This window comes from Paroedura picta, chromosome 1 (assembly GCF_049243985.1).
Source record: "Paroedura picta isolate Pp20150507F chromosome 1, Ppicta_v3.0, whole genome shotgun sequence".
Classification (NCBI taxonomy): domain Eukaryota; kingdom Metazoa; phylum Chordata; class Lepidosauria; order Squamata; family Gekkonidae; genus Paroedura; species Paroedura picta.
The window spans coordinates 67,498,751-67,516,956 of NC_135369.1; the positions used below are offsets into that span (position 1 = coordinate 67,498,751).

Below are 18,206 nucleotides of genomic sequence, written 5' to 3' on the forward strand. Positions count from 1 at the left end.
AAACTCGCTCTAATCATCTCACCTCCCTTTTCTTCTCCTGGAGCACACCTGTGTACCAGGGGGCCAGTTGGAGTCGAGGGCAGAGAGGACGCTTAGGAGCAATCTCATCTATAGCGGCCATCAGACGGGACTGCCAGTCCTCTACTAACACTGCTAGTGAGTCACCGGGAGACATCGGGTCCAGCAGAGCATTCCGGAAACCAATTGGATCCATGAGTCTCCGCGGGCGGGCAAGAATGCGCCCGCCGCCGAGCTGGGGATGGGGTGGTATCCTGAGCTGGGCCCGCAGGGCATAGTGGTCTGACCATGGCACAGCCAGAGCTGGCTCCAGAACCGCCTCTATCCTGGCACCGAAAATCAAGTCAAGCATGTGGCCGGCATGATGAGTGGGCCTGGTAACAAATTGCAAGAGCCCTAGTGTCACCATGGATGACACCAGGTCCCCACCAAGTCCTGAAGAGGGTGCATCCGCATGGACATTGAAACCGCCCAGGATTAAGAGCCTAGGGAACTGCAATGCCCAGGCAGCTGCCGCCTCCAGCAGCCGGGGCAGGGCATCTGGTGGCACGTTGGCCAGATGGTATACCAACCAGATAGCCAAGCTCTCAATCGAGTCCCACCCAATACCGACGCACTCCACTCCACTGATTTCCGGTGCCGGGAGAGCCTCCCAGGCCAGAATTGCCATCCCCCTCCTCTCTTGTGGGTCCAAGATTGGTATAGGACCAAATAACCTGGGGGGGCCAGTTCTTTTAGGGCCACCGACTCACCTTCCCTCACCCAGGTCTCAGTCACACAAGTAAGGTCAGCCCCCGACTCTGAGAAGAAATGCTGCAGAGTGGAGGCCTTGTTCTTAATCGACCTTGCATTGCACAGGACCAAGGTCGGACCCTCCCTAGCCTCCACCCTCACATCTCTGGGGATGGGATGGAGGTTAGAAGGGGATCAAGCACACCCAGGGCGCTGGCCATATCTCCATGGCCGGGTCCTATATGGGACACCCCTTCTCTTGTCCAACCTCCTCCCACAGCCGTAGCGCCCCTGGCCGATGATCGATGGGATCCCGGCCCCAGCATCTGCTCCCCCTCCCGGCTGACCCTCCTTCTCCATATACCCCCCCTGAGAGAGGACACTAACCCTAACTCCTGTGCTAAGTCCCTCCACCTCCCAGCTACGCTAACCCCCCTAGCCCTCCCTGCCCCACTATCTCTATCACCACCCTGTCCCCCTGCCCCCCACCCCTAATCTAGCAGCTGGAGAGGTATGGCCACACTGCAGGGGCAAGATCCTGCCTGTCCCAGGGGTTCTCTCTGCCAGTTAGAGGCTGCCAGTGGAATGGAAGAAGCTTATTTTGAAGACAGGGGCCTAGATAACTTGCTATTGAGTTGCTATAGCTGGTCAGCAGCCATCACTCCCCCATGACACTGCCTGGTAGACATAGGGGAAAAACAAATCCAAAATCATTGTGTTAATGATGTGATGCAAGAGAAATCTTTCTTTCAAAAGAAAAAGAGAATCAAAGGGATCAATGGCTATGTCTAAAAAAGGGAATGGGGGGGTCAGTTGGGCTTGAGAGGAAGGAAGGGGAGGAGAGAGCAGCCTCAAGCAGATGCTGGCAGAGGTGGAAATAAAACATCTCTGGATGCATAATTAGAACCAGAGAAGAACTCTCTTAATCAAGGATGATTTTATGTTCACAAAACATCCATTTGAAAATCAAATTGACTTTCTTTCCAATGCCTGTTCTCTGTCACATGAAGCACCTCATATGATCACCTCAGCAATCTGTTGACCTTCCAGAATGAGTATCATTCGAAGTGTGTTTGTGCAGCAGAGCCATTCAGCATGATGGCTGACTAGATAGCTGCTGCTGATGCATGTTTACCATCTGCTTGGACTATGTGTATGCATGGGTCATCGTGGCTCATACATCATTTAAAATCAATTCTCTTATGCTGTATGCACTGCTTTTATACCTGGGCAGTTTGTCAGCAGCTGGCATTCATCATGTTGGTGCATCGACAAAACTACTGTTTCAAAGTATACTTCCTTCCCTGGCGGCAGAAAATCACTTGAGGCCAACATGATGAGGCTTGGAGGGAGAATAGATTGGGCACTGATCCTTGGTGTGAGAACAGAGGTGTGACTTTTATTTATTTATTTTATTTAGAAAATTGCTATGCCTCCTCTCCAGGGAACTGGCCTGAGGCAGCTTACAAAATGAAACATTGATCATTGTTGTTGTTGTTGTTGTTCTTTAATTTATATCCCGGCTCCCCTCGGAGGCTCGAGGCGGGTCACATAAAACCAATCCCCTAAAACAATAAAAGCACAATAAAACATAATACAATTAATTACAAAGGTTAAGACAAGAATGGCAGCAAGATTCAATATAACTAACCCAATTCCACAAGCCATTCTTAATCTCATCATTAAAAACTCAGCCAAAGCAATAAAATATAAAACACTGAGCAGCTTAAAATAAGCTGCATAGTTTTCAGACTTAAAGCACACTATAAAATTGTCTTTACTAGATCAGCCTGTTAATTAAAAGAAAGGCTTTGCTCTGGTGCTTAACATAGAGTAGCACTGGTGTCAGGCATGTCTCAAGGAAAAGCTCCTTCCACAGGTGCTGTGCCACCACTGATAAAGCCATATCTACATTTTTACCTCTGCATGCAGGGATTGTCAGGAAGACCTTAGCTGACAAACTGGACCACATAGGAAGAGGTGGTCCTTCCAATGGATTGGCCCCAAGCTATTTAGAATCTTAAAGTAACCCTGAACCAGCACCTGGAGGCAAGTGGGTGTGGATGCCGGCTAATAAATGGGAACCGAGAGAACCAATGTGATGGAGTGATTGAGAGGGTTGGACTAGTTAGACCACGGAACCAGGTTCAAATCCCCATTCATGCCATGGAAGCTCACTGGATGATCTTGAGCCAGCACATTCTCTCAGTCTAACCTACCTCACAAGTCTGTTGTGAGGATAAAATGGAGGAGGGTTCTGTAAGTCTCTGAGCAGAGAAAATAAACTTAACAAATTAAACAAATTAACAAATCCAGACAATGCAGAAAGAACAGGTCCTTCAATCACCTTAGCCACTTTCCTTCTTCCACCTTCCCATATGAAAAGCAACAGAGACACTGTCTGAATAGTTCCCTCATACAGGCACATGAGCAGGAACAGCAGACATGTTCGAGGAAGGCCAGTACCCAGAGTGTTAGTTACTTTTCTTCCTGGGGAAGATGAAGTGAAAGAGACTTTCATCCCTGGCCCCTGAGACATTGCTCAGTGTAAACTATCACTTCTGTTAAACATTAGTTGCCAAACAGAGTCCTAAAATCCTGCAGTCCTGAGGCTTATTCCCCACCGTTTACAGTACACTTAAGTCTAGGTAGATGCTGACACTTTATAATGTTCTGGCTTAAGAGACAGAAGGAAGGAAATGATGAATTCTTGTTCTTGTTTTTCGTTTCACTAGCTTGTGCTCTACACTTGGGGAACATCTCCCTGATGGTGCAAAATGCTAAGGCAGGTTAGAGAAACAAACAGCTGACAGCCTCATTTGGCTAAGATTAAGTGCACAGAAAGTCGTTTCACATATCACTGATCTTTCTCCAAATGAAACAATTCCACCTCTGTTTTGCCTCATTTGTTTATGTTCATAGATCTTAGTACAGAGACAGGGAACACAATTTCCTGAGAGAGTAAGAAGGAGAGAAAGATCTCTCCCTTCCCCACTTTGCAGTCATACCTTGGTGGTTTCCCCATGTGGGAATCAAAGTTCTTTGGCATACCTCCCCAGCCTGTCCACGCAGCATACTGTCAACTAGACTCCTGTATGGGTAACTAGAAGAAGAAGAAGAAGAAGAAGAAGAAGAAGAAGAAGAAGAAGAAGAATTGGTTTTTTACACTCTGCTTTTTAGTACCTGGAGTGTCATAGCAAATCTACATCATATTCCCTTCTTCTCTGCACAACAGACACCTTGTGAGGTGGGTGAGGCTGAGAGAGCTCTGACAGAACTACTCTGTGAGAAGAGTTCTAATAGAATAATAGAATCATAGGTCTATCCAGGTTCATCTAGTCCAACCCCCCTGCAGAATGCAGGAAATTCACAATAATCTGCCCACCCACAGTGGCCTCAATTCCATGTATATATGATATCCCTCCCCCTCCCAAAACAACCAGAATCCCTGGCCAGTCTAGCCTGGAGGAAATTCACCTCCTGGCTCCAAAGTGACAATTGGCTTTTCCCTGGGCATGCAAGAGAGGGCCACAAGAGCCAAGATCAGACACAATCCCTTCTGCTAGTAAATGAAAACTTGATAAGCAGATCAAACTAGGGCAGTAAGGAGATTTTATAAATGCATCAATGAACTAATTACTGTTGATAATGGTTGAGTCATACTTTTCTCCACTATACCTCTGATTTTTAAATGTTACTGAATACATGGACATTCTCTGTGAAGTAGATGGACTATGCACTCCTTTGATGTTGACTGCTATTCTCCTTTACCTCTGAGAACTGCTACAAGAGCTACTGCAGTTGCCTTAAAATAATCATTTGCACCATAATGTCATTAAGTATTAGCACCATATCCCAGTATATGATTTCCCATGGGAAAATTTGGATTTAAGAAGGAGGGCTTGGAGTTTCTAACCAGAGTTAGCAGAAACTTTGGCACATCCTTTCTGAAGAAGCATGGGGGAAAGCATAAATTGCTGTTTAGGAATGCAGGATCGCTGATTTGCTGCTTCATAGCAGAGGAGGCCAAGAAAATAGTGATATGGTATGATGAAATAACAGTGCTAATCAGCTCACACTAGAGAAAAAGATAGAGATACCTCCAAATACATTGGTGAACAGCTGGAGTTAGTGAAATTATGATCTGGAGAAAACTACACTGTGTGTGGATTAGAAGAAGAAGAAGAAGAGTTGGTTCTTATACACCGCTTTTCCCTACCCGAAGGAGGCTCAAAGCGGCTTACAGTCGCCTTCCCATTCCTCTCCCCACAACAGACGTGGGTGAGGCTGAGAGAGCGCTGATATCACTGCCCGGTCAGAACAGTTTTATCAGTGCCATGGTGAGCCCAAGGTCACCCAGCTGGCTGCAGGGGAGTGCAGAATCGAACCTGGCATGCCAGATTAGAAGTCTGCACTCCTAACCACTATACCAAACTGGCTCTCAGAAATGCCAGTCTCCAGGTAGGGCCTGTGGACTCCCCCCCCCCCCCGAATTTCAGCTACTCTCCAGACTGCAGAGATCAACTGAATGCAGCAAGGAATGACTGAGCTGTACAAAACAGGTTCTAGTGTTAATTTGCCCTAAATAAAGGATACTCAAATTACTGTTACCTGAATTCCATTCCACTGTATCCATGGGATTAAATATGGCTGGGTTGTGCCTATGGTTTACAAATGTGGTGGATATGAGCAAACCATTCTCCAGTCTTAAAGCAACAACACATTAAAATGCCCTTTTATATCATAATGGATATTTGGAAACATCTTTCCAGCACTCATGCTACATACAATTACACATTCAATTTAATTTGTTTAATATATCTGTAAAAATAATAAAAGTCAGGGCAATTAAGAAGCCCTGTGAAAAGACATAATGTTCATTTAGCACAGGAATGCAATCAATGGTTCTTGCCTTTTTTAAAAGCGAATGACTGGGTTTTATTAGACATTTTAATTAGAGTTTGTTAATGGAAACATTACACAAATTATAGTCAAAGACAAACACTTCAAAAGACGTTAACAAAAGGAAGGAGCCATAGAGGGAAACAAGATAGATCTCAGGCTGCCACTAACACAGGCAGCTCCAAGAAGAGAACATTCAACTCCTGGGGTGGCCCTATGCATTAGGCAGTAGCCCTATGAGTAGCCCACCCATGCACTGGCTTTCCTTGCAAAAAGGGTTAGTGTGGTTGAACATATGGGCCCCACTTCCATGTGATCACCGAGTTACCTGTGCAGTACAAATGCCTGGTGGAAGACCTTCCCCACTGCTTAGAAAGTTATGTCACTGATTGCAGGTATATGCATGGGCACTTCATTCACACATTTGGTCTGTGTGAACAACTCAGAAATCATATGAAGGTAGGGGCAGACTAGCACATTCATACCTGTTCTCCCTTCCCACATAGTGAATCAGTAGATCATCTGCACAGGGTTTGTGGCAGATCCCCTGATTATGGAAGGACAGACCTATCAATGACTATGATAGATAAATGGAATCTGAATCCTCCAGAGTTTCTCCACAAGTTGCTGAGGATAGGAACATAAAAACTTAGGAGAAGCCATGTTGGATCAGGCCAATAGCCAGTCCAGTCCAACACCTTGTGTCACACAGTGGCCAAAACTCAGGTGCTCTTAGGAGTTCCACCAGCAGGCCAGAATGCCAGGAGTCCTGCCACTGTCTCCTCAACCACCAAGAATGCAGAATATCACTGCCCTAGGCATAGTGTTCCATCTATACCTTGTGACTAATAGCCACTCATGGACATCTGATCCATCTAATCTAATCTTTTATCTAATCGACTCTTGAAGCTGTCTGAATTTGTAGCCACCATCACTTCCTGTGGCAGTGAATTCCACATGTTAATTACTCTTTGGGTGAAGAAATATTTCCTTTTATTATCTGTTTTAAGTCTGCTGATCATTAATTTCATTGAGTGCCTGTGAGTTCTTGTACTGTGAAAAAAGGAAGACGGTACTTCTTTCTCTGCCTTCTCTATCCCATGCATATTTTTGTAAGCCTCTATCATATCAATTGTCATTTCTCCAAGCTAAAGATCTAAATGGAGATAAATATGTTGTAAATAAATAAATAAATAAATAAATAAATAAATAAATAAATAAATAAATAAATAAATAAATAAATAAATAAATAAAGGAGATAAATATGTTGCCTTCAGGGCTGCCTGGAAATCTCTGGATAGCCATTGTTAGGGTTGCTGTGCACCACGACAGTACCACAGACCAAGTTCCCGCCCAGTTCCACTTATGCCCTGCAAGTCATTGCAAAAACTGGCTTCATTACACCAGTGGTGATCAGAGACCCTTCATTTTTGCCTCACTATTCCGATAGTTGGCAGCACTGTCACTGCTGAAGACAGGATGCTGGACCAGATGGCACTTTATTCTGGCTCAGAAAAGTTCTGCCTATGTTCTTACCATCAGAAAATACAAAACAGGAAGTTTCTTTAGAGGGTAACAAACAAGAAAATATATTATGACTTTTCCCTACTAAATGTTCTTTCTGGGTTTGTTCTCAGAATGAAATTTTCTAGGAAAACTCCCTAAATAAACATTTTATTCTCTTTACTAGGGAACAAGCCTGTTGTACTTGTAAGTACAATGGGCGCTAGGTGTGCTTTTGGGGCTTCCTTCCCCCATCAGCAGAGGCACGACCTTTCCCCCAGACCTAGAAGCGCACCCACGACCTCCTCAAAGGCTGGACTCTGAGGTATTGTACAATTTGGACAGGGATGTGGTAGAGAAGAAACATTTAAGACCTCCCACACAGGTTGTTGTTGAATTGAAAGACTACTGCCCAGGGTTGTTGTGCTGATGAAACAGGAAACAAAAGAACCTCCGCAACAGCATCCAGTTTCATCTGCAGAATAACGCTGTACAGTGGCCTCAAATCTGCAGAGAGTTACAAAGAAGAAATACACATGGCTTGACTGTGTCTAACCCCCGGCCAGAGCAGTATTTTAAGTGAGAAGGGGCTTTTCTGTGGCCTCCCTGTTAGCCGTTTGGCAGTAGGAGAAATTCCCCCCTCAAAAGGAATGCCCACCCCATGCTCTGAGGCTCCCCTGCGTTGCTCTTGGAAATGCCTCCCTCCCCTCAGTCAGGGACTGTTAAACGCTCCTTCCCAGCAGGCCTGAAGGGAGGGGGAAGGAGCACACTCACCAGCCTCCTGCCAGCTCTGTCAGTGTTCTGATTCAATTTACAGTTGGTCATGACAGTTAGGACAGCCTTGGGGCGAAAAGGGTTGGCGCAGCCTGTCCAAGCCTCTGTTCTCATCCCCCTTGGCAGCCCTACTGACCTCCTGTCCCTGTGGTGGTCCGTAGCAGACTGGCAGCAATGTCTCCAGATTGCCCCTGGCTGGGCTGGGTGGAACTCTGGTCTGTCCTGGTGAGGGCCCAATAGGAAGGTGCTTTGCGCTTTCTGATTGGCCCCTCCGCTTATCAGCCTGGGGCCAAGGGGCCAACTCGGTCCACCCCCTTAACCTTAGTGAATTATTTATACCGCCCCCTGAGCAGTTTACATATTTTCTATGCATTACAGCAGGATTCTTTCAGAACAAGACTCAGTCTGCTGACAATTATGACAGGCAGGGTGCATCCTTCCATCAGATCACATACAGGATCATCTTCATTTGGTATCCTGAACCACAATTGCTTTCAAGTAGTCCTTATTGATTGATTGATTGATTGATTGATTGATTGATAACTCTGCTTCCCAGATAGATGAGTTGTGGAAGTGGTTTACAATTAAAGTCCATCAGGATATACAGCACAGCCCCCCCTACAGCAGACTCCCTTCCCAGGTGGCGGAGAAGGACGCCCCCCCCCTTCCGGGCTGTAGGTTTTGGCCGCTGCCTGGGAAGCTCACTCGCCGGCTCTTTGAGCTGGCAGGCTCACTTCCTGGGTGGCGGGGAAGGCTCCCCCAGCCCAAGCTAGCTGAGGCCTCCCCCTGCCCGGCTCCTGCATGCCTGTCAATGCCGGGGCCTGGGGTCTACCTGGCGTGTCGGTGGGCAGCGCAGTAATAGTGGGCATGGGCCGAAGGTGGGCCAAGTTGGGAAGTGGGCGGGTCGGGAGGTGCTTTGCACCTCCCAACTGGTCAGGCCAGGGCCAAGGGGCCAATCATTGTCCCCCCCAATCCCGGACAGTGCCCACCCCCCCACCCCTTACGGCTTTATTTATACCGCCCCCAGAGCGCTGTAAAGATGATAAGGAGAAGACGGAGTTAGGGTATATTTGCTGGTCACTAGTCTATTCATTATTTCTTCGTGTCATTTATTTTTTTAAAAAATTATTTATTTATTTATTTATTTATTTATTTATTTATTTATTTATTTATTTATTTATTTATTTATTAGATTTCTATATCAGCACTCCCAGACCCACCGGCTAATGGCAGTTTACAATAAGGAATATCAATAAAAACACTACCCCCCCAAAGAAATTGGTAAGGCTATGCCACCTTACTAACAAAATATGATACAAAAAAAGAATAAAATAACATAATATAGATGGCAACTATAACTATCCATTATTAGACCCTTACACCTCAACTCATCCATTCCCAGTTGTATTCTAAACAATGTTAAATCCAAGGGGCAATAGTTGGCCCCAGGGTGTCCAGATTACATAAGGTTACACAAGGACATGCCTTTCTGCCTTCATCAAGGCAATTAAAAACATACATACATAATAAAATCTTTAACATTATTAAAACCAACAAAAGTAAATAATTAAAACTATTAAAAGCAAATCTAAAATACACATGCAAAATCATAAAAACAACAATAAAAACATTGGAAAGAAGGACAGATTACTTAGGGAATGCCAAAAAAGAAGAAGCCTTTCCCTGCTGGTCAAAACCGGCAGATGGGAGGCACCTGATAATGGGAGGAACCTGAAGCAAGACACCAGTAATTGAATGCAGTGATCAGGTTGCCAACCCATCAGGTTTGTTGGTCTCAGACTATATAAGTCAAAACTTTGTGGTGTTTTTCATCTTTCCATTATGTTTCTCTTCCTACCACCTGCTTGAACAGTCTGTTCCTCCTGTTCATTTATAATTAAAACCGAGTGATCAGAGAGTCACAGTTTGCATTCTCATTACTGTAGTATAGCTGGTCACTAGATAAGCATTCGTCAAAGATCTCAGCTGCATGGCATCTTCAGATCTCATCAACAGCTATCTTCCCCTGATAATCTAGGAGAGTGCTTCACCAAGATGAGCTTCAGTTCTATTTTGTATGCTACCGTGTTGTTACTTATTCAATTAGGTCAAGTCAGCTCTGATTTCTGTTGCATGCTATAATCCTGCCATATCTAATGGGCACTAAATCTGTGATATTTCATATTTGTCTTCTCTTTTCTCCAGATGTGCAAATTTCCCCACAGCAAAGGTGTCCTCAGCATTGATTTGCTAAACCCAGGCTTGATCCAGCAACAAAAGGACAGATGAGGGGTTTATTCTGAGCACATTTTACACATGTTTTTGGAGACAGATAGAGGCATATGGGGGTACAAATTCATGTTGTGTTTGACTCAAGCCTCTCCATGGTAGTCCACACTACAGATGGATACTATTACTATTACTATTACTATTACTATTACTATTACTATTACTATTACTATTACTATTACTATTACTATTACTATTACTATTAGATTTATTTCCTGCCACTCTCTATGAGGCTCGTTGCAGGTAACAGTAGTCTTAACCCCATTAAAATCCTCATTAAAAGACTTTAAAAATCCCAACATGATGGAAAAGGATTCCCCTTCCCACCCCCACTACTGAAGCGACGGGAAGACTGGAGAGGGAGCAATGTACACTTCCAACCCTGGGGGGGGGGGGGGGTGAGCATGACTCTAGTTTGCTGACCCCAGCCTCAACCCTAGACATGGTGGAAGAGCTCCATTTTACAGGCACTATGGAAAGCTGACAAATCCCGCAGGGCCCGCAGCTCACCCGGGAGCTCATTCCACCAGGTAGCGGCCAGGACCAAAAAGGTCCTGGCCCTGGTTGAGGCTAGGCATGCTTCCCTAGGGCCAGGAACGACCAATAGGTTCTCACCCGCAGAGCGTAAAGCCCTGCGGGGAGCATAGGGTGATAGGCAGTCCCTCAGGTATGTGTGTCCCAACCCGTGTAAAGCCTTAAAGGTTAAAACCAAAATCTTGAACGGGATCCGAGCAACAATTGGCAACCAATGCAGCTGACTTAGCACAGGCTGGCTGTGGGCCCTCCAAGGTGTGCCAGTGAGGACCCTAGCAGCTACATTTTCCACTAGCTGAATTTTCCAGATCAAGGACAAGGATAGGTCCATGTAGAGCGAGTTATAGAAATCTATTCTGGAGGTGACTGTCGCATGGATCATTGTGGCCAAGTGATCAGTGGACAGGTTGGGATTAAGATTAAGAATCGCTATGGTATAACAGTTAATGCTCGGTTTGGGTCTAAGAGTCCTGGCTTTAATTCATACTGCCATGAAGATTTCTCCGTGATTTTGGACCAATCACATTTTTTTTAGATTCATATGCTTCATGGGGCTGTTTTGAAGAAAGAGCTGTAGATTTCACCCTAAAATCCTTGGAGAAAAGCTGGGATAAAAATGAACTAGATATGCTATGGGATCAGCAAAATCTGTACATTTTGCATGGCATGGGGTATATTCTCACCTTCTGAGTTAAAAAGCTCTCCACTGTCCCTTCCAAGGACAGACAAATAACCAAGTCCGAAGAAAGACCTTGTTTCCACATGTTCCTGAATGCCAAGTGTTTTATTTGAGAACCCCAGTTACCGGAGGTAACAACCCATCGATCACATTGGTTCTAAGAAGACAACACTTTTATTTATTTTTTTAATCATCACATCAGTCACTAAACAGGCCATAAAACCTAGCATTGTAACAAAGATGATCCGATTCTACAAAGCTGGATGCTTGGAAACGGCCTGATTCACAAAGTTTTGTCACATTTCACTTGCCAGAGACCTTGACAGGAAATTTGCTGGAGGTGGGGGGGGGGGAGAGACCTTGTCGTATAAGTGGGAATGACATCTGCCTGGGAGGACAATTTGTTTTTACCTTTAAACAAAACCTAAGAAAAATCCAGGAGTCATTTTTGAGAGTTTTAGAGAAGCGCTGCTCAAGGAAAGGGGAGAGTGTGTGGGGAGGGGAGGGAATTAAGGTGGTGTGATTATTCATCTATACTTCCTTGTATGTGTTTCAGGATGTGATTTTGATCCAAAATTAAAGTATTCCTCCAAAGGACAGTTAAACTACCTACTTCCAAGATTTCCCATATAAAAAGATAGTGGTGTTTTTTTTTTTGGAGGGAACTGGACACAAGAAAATTGAGCAAGGCCTGAATGCAGCCCATAGGATAATCCTCAGACAGTAAGATTAAGAGGATGAGCACTAGACATATAAGGTAACAATGGGTGTCAGTATGGTGCAAAGTCTAGAGCACTGTGCTTTATGTTGTCAGGTGCCTCAGGGGCTTGATACCCAAGGAAGGCATCTGTGCTTTCCACATCATCTACATTGCCTGCCTTGATGAAGAACTGCTGGTATTTATTTATTTATTTAAGCTTGTATTTATTGACTGTCACTCCCAAATTCAGTTGGCTCATGGTGGTTTACAATAAAAATGATAACCCCCCCCCCCATAAAACAACAACAATAAACAATCCTCATGGTGGAAAAAAAAACTAATCTGTTTCTCTCCCCCCTCCCCATTCACAGCCTATGACACCAGACCACACTAGTCCCCCAGTAGTCTACCATCATCCTCGGAAGAGGCTCACATGTCCAGCTGACCAAGGCCAATGCCTCTACAGGGCCTCTACAAGAGCCTATAGAGGGAGGGACCCGATCTTCCTGGCCTGGTTTCATTCCTATGCCCCAAAGCATTCTCCTCAAGAGGTCTGGCATGTTCTGCCTGGTAGGATCCTATAAGTGTTCCTGGAGCAGCTGACTAGCCAATAATTGTTGGTATGAAAACTCTACTAATTCTGTGCTGTCTTGTCCTTGATGTCTGCTGTTTTGACCTTGCTTCTACTGTCTCCTGCTTCTACTGTCTCACTGATACTATGTCTGACGTCAGCCACACTTTTGCTTACCCTTGAACTTTGTTTCCACTAATCAACACATCTGGCCCCAACTGATGTTATTTTGTTATGTTTAAAATTTGAGATGATATCACTATGTCAGACACCATTTCATAGGGATCTGCATAAATAATTCAGGAGTAAAAATCCATTAACTGTCATTGCAGATCACTAGACTGCTTGCAGTGTTTGTATCAATAAATGTAGGATTTTGATGGGTATTCCACCTGCCCCCTGCAGGCACCTATGTTTATCCTCACCTGCTTTTCCTCCATCATATTCTCATGGTTTAACAGTACTTCTGCAGTTCTGGGGAAGTTATTTGCAGGTGTAATATTCCAATCATAACACTGTAGTCTGAGCATAGCACACCACAGAAACTCTCATATGACCCTGGGCATGCAGAAATATATTTTAAAGTATCCATGTTACATTGACTGCTTTGGAGTTGTTGATTAATTTTCTCCTGCCTCCAAATATCTAGCACAACCTACTTGTGCTATCATAACATGTCTTGCCTGGTGACAAGATAATCTATATGAATGGTAGAAACAGAGGTGATACCAATTTGTACTGCTTCAAAATCTTTTTTTTTAATGGTGACCATGTCAAGAATGGTTTTTGTGTCATGCTATCAGACTACATCTACAGAAGCAGATATGTGAAAGACTGTCAAGGGTTAATACATAACAGTGTGAGAGAGCCTTGTAGTGACAGGCTATTGAAAGAATTAGTTAAGGAATGAAAATTGAGAACTGACAGCTGAAGAAGAGACAGTTAAACATTGACTGTGGACTGGGAAGGAGGTTAAAAGTAAGTGGGTAGGTCAAGAAGATCTCCATTCAAGTCAGAAAAGGAAGCAGCTTCTAGTAAAGAGAAGTGATCCCTGCCCAGTTAAAAAGGGAAATAGCTTTTAGTAAACAAATATTACCCCTGTTCAGTAAAAAAAAGAAAAGAAATTGTTCTTTAAGAAAGGAGTGATCTCTGGTCTGAATATAAAGAAGGATTTAGGGAACTTGGTTATATATTCCTGTTTTCTACACTTTGGTTGGTGAACCTCAGAAACCTATACTTGAGTGTTTAAGTAAATGAAAAGAAAGCCTATCTCCTCAAAGTTGTAAGGACCTTGTTGACAACAAATTATCTGATGTCTTTGTGAATACATTACCTCATCTCAAAACATCATTGCAATTATACAAATGGGAACCCACAAGGACTTGTTGGAGGTATCTCACTTCCTCTTTTCTCATTATTTCATCTTCCCCTTTCCTGAAAGACCCCACAGGCTCTCCCCTTTTCCTGCTTCCTTCTCTCCTTGTAGAGTTGCCAAACTGTGGGTGGGGGCTGGAGTTCTCATGGAATCACAGGAAACCTTTTGAACAAAACTACAGAGATCAGTTTCCTTTAGGTTTGCTAAAGTGAGGTGAGGAAATATCTGGAGATTTTTTTCTGGGGTGGGGGAGCATTGGGAGGTTGTGTTTTGGGGAGGAAATCAACCATAAATTCCACCCTCCAAAGCCACTATACCACACTGGCTTTCATAGGGTAGCTGCTGTTGACTCCTCTGGAGGGTGAAGTCTATGTCTGAGGCCTCTCAAGGAATTTCTCAACCGGGAGCTAGCAACCTTAGTCAAGCCTGGCCCCTGTGTATTTCTCTCAAAGGCCACAATAGGGCTGGAACTCCCCCTGACTTTAACTGACAGAACCAAGCCTGGAATCTGTGGTTGCCTACCAAGAGTCACTGAGGGACTCTTTTGCTTAAAATTACATCCACTCTTTTTTATTTTCATATTTTTTAAAAAGCTGCATTTTAATACAAAATAAACACTTCCTCATTGCTATGGAGAAATACCAAAATGATAAATCCCCTTTGGGATTTGTGGTGTTTTGGACTCTATTTATGTTTGGATAGAGTTGTGAAAGGTTGGACATGGTAAATGTGATTGTGTATAAACAGTAGGCCTAAAAACAAAGAGCATGGATGCTTAGCTGATTGGGAGAGGAGTGCTTCATCACAAGCCCCCCCCCCTCATTCACACCTGCCAAACAGGACTGTGTTTTGCCTGCCTGATCCCAAAAAGACCATGGACACTTTAGGAAAAAATTTATTCTAACTTATGCAAAGTAGCTTTGTGGTTCCACGGCAATGTGGATTGCACCATTAAAAAAAATAATAATCAGAGCAGGAAATGGAGAGGGGAGGATGAGTGCAAGGGTGGGCAAAATGCTGAAGGGACTGTGGCAAGTTTCTCCCTCCACACAGGCTTGCCCTGGGATGCTCCCTGATAACATGTAGCATATCCAGTTTTGCCGATTTCCCTCATCGCAAGGTAAATCTGTCCAAAACATGATCCAGCCACTGGTTAGCCTTGGGATGCAGACAGCATCATATGGAGGAAGCTCTAAAACCCGCTAGCAACCAAAGGCTGTCCAGGGGCAGATTCCTGATGCATAATCGGTCTAGCATTCTCTCTCTCCTTTGGTTGACAATCCCTTGATAAAGAGGGTATTGAGACAACACTATCCCCATGTTTTTCCTCCATAACAGCTGGTATTCAGATTATTTCAAAACATCAAGATTAATTTAGCAATTGATGGATCCATTCTCTAACATTTGTATCTAGCCCCCTGAAGCCATGTATCTGAAGCCATGATCTCAATATTCCTCTTTCTATACAGAAGACCTAAAATGTATACATTTTTTGCAAAACTCTTCTAACTCACGTCATCCCGCTTGTTTATCATTTGGGCTATAGCTTTCTAACACAGAGTTTATTCTTAGAGAGCTGTGTAAACATTAATTAATTAATGAGGACAATTAAACATGCTGCCTTTTAATCATTTTTCAAAATCTGTCCTTTCAGTACTGTAATTAATTTTGCTATAATAATTAATTTAGAAAAAGACGTGTTTATTGTTTACTTCAGTAAAACAAACACTATGTCTTTACAACATTTTTAAGATAGCTAAAGTAGCATAGAGACTGTGAATATATAGGGTTGCAGTCTGACCACAATCATATCTGAGGCATAAACTGACAAGTAGGGATGAGCATGAATGGGCTCATGAACTAAAGTTTTCAATGAACTTTAGCTGGTTCATGGTTTGTGAGCCCATGTTTGTGGACATTGGAACCACTTTAAACTTCTACAAACTTGGATGCAATTGAAGCAGTTCATGATGAGCAGACAGCAGGGACTTAAATGGTTTGGGGGCATCTCAACATTTTGCTTTCTGCCCTACACAAAAAACAGCTGAATTGAGGGAACTTTGAGCCATTTAAACCCTCCAGTATTGTTCCCTGCCACTTGGAAACAGTGGGGAGCTAAACTGGCATGTGAAATTAATCTTTCAATTCTGCCCCCCTCAAAGCAGGAGGGAGAAGATCCTGAAGGTTTAAATGGATCACACCATTTCTACAAAAGAGCAACCCCCCTCATTGGCATTCTTAAAGACCAAACAATGCAAAACTTTCCACACAAAATTTTGCTTCCCCAGAAGTAGATCCAAATTTCACACACCCTTACCCCATGGTTTCTGAAATTTCCTTTACAACGATATCCCCCCCTTTGTATCTTAATTCACAGTTTTCTAGTGAAGAGTTTCTGAATTTTGTGTCATCACTGACACATGCTCACCCACCCAACATCCTCCCACCCAAGCTGGCCATGAGACATCTGTCTTTTTCAAACATAATAGTGATTGCATAATGATACATTTTTCCCATTAATATATAGCAATGCTATAATGTTGTAACAAAACAGGCAGGGAGGTTTCATATAGCCTACTCCATGACACTTTGAAAGGGAAAGTCTAACGTTTCAGTGATTACTGACCACAGTCTAAAACAGTTGCTTCTGGGCATGTAAGCAGGGAATTATGTATGGAGAGCAACTTTCCCTATGATTTTTACTACTTACAATTTATAGTGCTTGCTTCACATACATTATATACTCCTGTAAGTTATTACTATCCCATAAATTATTTCTTAACTGTGAATAGCTAATAGTAAGTTCCTTAATACTCCCAATCTATGCAAAGTAACTTCAGTCTAAGCTCACTGAGGTTAAAGGGTTTCTCCTGAAGTAATTGCTGTGTTATACTGTAAGGTCAGCAAGTGAATGCATGGTAGAAGTAAAGGGTATATAGGAGGTTTCCTGAGTCACAGCTCAGCCACTTAAGTCTATAGTAATGCAATGATGAATACCAGTCTGAATAGCCCTGAATTGCCTGAAGCTAACCAGGGACTATATTGTGTTATGGAAAAAGCAAAAAGCCTGCTAAAAACAATGTCTTATTTGTCAATTCGGCATCTGTAAGTGGTTTTGCCATGCAAAACCCATTGTGTCATTTTTGGTTTTGCATTGCAAACACTGCCCAGCATGCCTTCAGCATGTTATCACCAAGGCTTCTGAAATTTGCTTTGACTGACTTTTCCCATGTCACAGCACTGAGGATGCTCCTTTTGTGGTGCATAAATGTCAATGTGTTTTTGGTTTCCTCCCCATACATGCAACTTTGTACCTTAACCAAAGAGGAGGGACTTGAGAATAACGTGTTGTGGTCTGAGCCTGCTTCTGGAGGCCTGTAATGATGATAGAAATTTAAAGGTGAAGGGGAAGAATAAGGAGGTAAAAATAGCTGCTGAGAGTATACAGATTCCTGAAAGGGGAAATTTTGGGAGGTGGAGTTCTGAATTTTCCTCCCTTCCTGTCATTGTACACATGGCCCTAGCAGAAGGGCACAGAAACAAGTTTCCTCACTCAAAAAAGAAAAGGCTGTGAATGAGACCAATGGATTTGGAATGGAATGGAAGGTTGTAAAGAGCCTGACAAATAGAATATAAAATAAATTCAACTCAGTCATGTTGACTGAGATTTTAAAATGTTTCATGTCTGTTTCTTTTTAACACCCCTCAAAAGCAATTCCACTATTCATCTATATCACAATAATTCTTTCATTCAAAGCACGTTTATTTTGTTACTTTAAAATTTAGGAAATTGATATCGTGCTTTTCTATTAAATAAATAGTACTCAAGGTAGCTTACAAGATCAAAAAATTACACATCCCAATAAAATCACAAGATGGAAACAAAATCACAGAAGCACAATATAATGGCTAAATCATAAATATCAACTCACTAGCATCATCAAATAATAATACAAAGCATGGTGCTGAAAACTGTAAAATAGCAGCGTCAAACCACAAAAGGCCCACCCTTTCACCAAAGCCTTCTGAAATAAAAATGTCATGACTCATTTATGGAAAGTATAAAATGAAGAGGTCATACAGACCTCCTGCAAGAGAACATTCCACAATTTGAGTATGAAAAATAAGA

The 18,206-nt window shown here is 43.2% G+C and overlaps 1 long non-coding RNA gene across 1 annotated transcript; it reads right to left on the reverse strand.

Moving 5' to 3' along the window:
- Nucleotides 1-2,133: 2,133 nt before the first annotated feature.
- Nucleotides 2,134-8,094, reverse strand: LOC143838240 (uncharacterized). Its single transcript, XR_013231314.1, has 3 exons — nt 8,066-8,094; nt 3,759-3,853; nt 2,134-2,315 (listed from the first exon to the last, which is right to left on the reverse strand). It is a non-coding gene; the product is annotated as an uncharacterized LOC143838240 (long non-coding RNA).
- Nucleotides 8,095-18,206: the final 10,112 nt, after the last annotated feature.